Below are 1,208 nucleotides of genomic sequence, written 5' to 3'. Positions count from 1 at the left end.
ATCTATGTAACTTTGTCTCTGGGATATCCCATGTAATAAAAATGATTCACATATCAACATCTGAGATTCTGACTATTAATTGACTGAACCCTGAGACCGGAGCAGGATTTAGCTCCAACAGCTGACAGTTGAGAAACCTTCCCTTGTTAACTATGACATGAATGACTGAGAACTTAATATATCATATCATGTTTAATTTACTATATAATAATTTTTTAGACAAGTCCTACTGAGATTCTGTTGGATGAGTCAGGATGACCGAGCGGTCCAAGGCGCTGCGTTCAGGTCCCAGTCTCCACTGGAGGCGTGTATTCAAATCCCACTTTTGACAACTAGTGCTTTCATCTGGAACTAATGTCTGAGACATGATATTGGGAATAAAGAACTTAGCAGTTATTTGTATTTAAGAGGACATGAATGAGCGCAAGACACTCAATTGCAAGTGTAGCTTTGTTTTAGCATCTTTATTGTCAACAGAAGTAAAGTTACCATGTGTTTGTACACAGTAGACGTATCTACTGCTGTATTCAATGTGGCAAGTCCTTTAAAACCTGTTCTTCACTTGCCCTTTTCCCACATCCTCTGAACGATTAGCTAAGTAAATGACTTAAGTTGGCCAATAATTGTAGCTTTTTCATCTTCGTTGTGATTGTTGTGTGCCTTTAATATCAAATGTGTGGATATTATAAAAGAAACTGCCTAGTAAACACTTCTCTAGGTTCCATGGTGTAATGGTTAGCGTTCTGGACTCTGAATCCAGCGATCTGAGTTCAAATCTCGGTGGAACCTGTTTTCAAGTTGTATGTATGCACTGGCTTAAGTTAAGTGTAATGTATTGTTTGTGTTGTAGCATCTATAGAGATTGGTGGTGTATTATGGAACCATTGTACTGTTTTTTATGTATTGTATTATGAAACTTATTGCCGCCTGTCTTGGCATGACTCCCTGAAATAAGAGTTACTGTAGCTCAATGGGATTGTTTTATTGCGGTTAAATAAAAATAAAATTAATCTGTAATATGTCCAAACGTTCCTCTCTTCATTACCGACATACTGGAAGTCGACCATGTTTAATTGGATGCTCTCCAGTTATTGTTGTTTGGTAGATTAAAATTATATTTTCCTATTTTAGAGACTTTTCATTTCATATTCTTTGTCTGACATTTTCTATTCCCTGTTTGTATTTTCTGTGACTGCATGTGGTTTTAA

The 1,208-nt window shown here is 36.5% G+C and overlaps 1 non-coding gene across 1 annotated transcript; it reads left to right on the top strand.

Annotated features, from left to right (window-relative positions):
• The first annotated feature begins 717 nt into the window (after positions 1–717).
• On the top strand, positions 718–789 carry trnaq-cug. The gene has a single exon. It is a non-coding gene; the product is annotated as a tRNA-Gln (tRNA).
• Positions 790–1,208: the final 419 nt, after the last annotated feature.

The sequence above is a fragment of the Etheostoma cragini genome, unplaced genomic scaffold (genome assembly GCF_013103735.1).
Source record: "Etheostoma cragini isolate CJK2018 unplaced genomic scaffold, CSU_Ecrag_1.0 ScbMSFa_1568, whole genome shotgun sequence".
Taxonomy (NCBI): domain Eukaryota; kingdom Metazoa; phylum Chordata; class Actinopteri; order Perciformes; family Percidae; genus Etheostoma; species Etheostoma cragini.
Note: the sequence above shows the minus strand (reverse complement) of the source record. Positions and strands in the feature narration are given on the sequence as shown.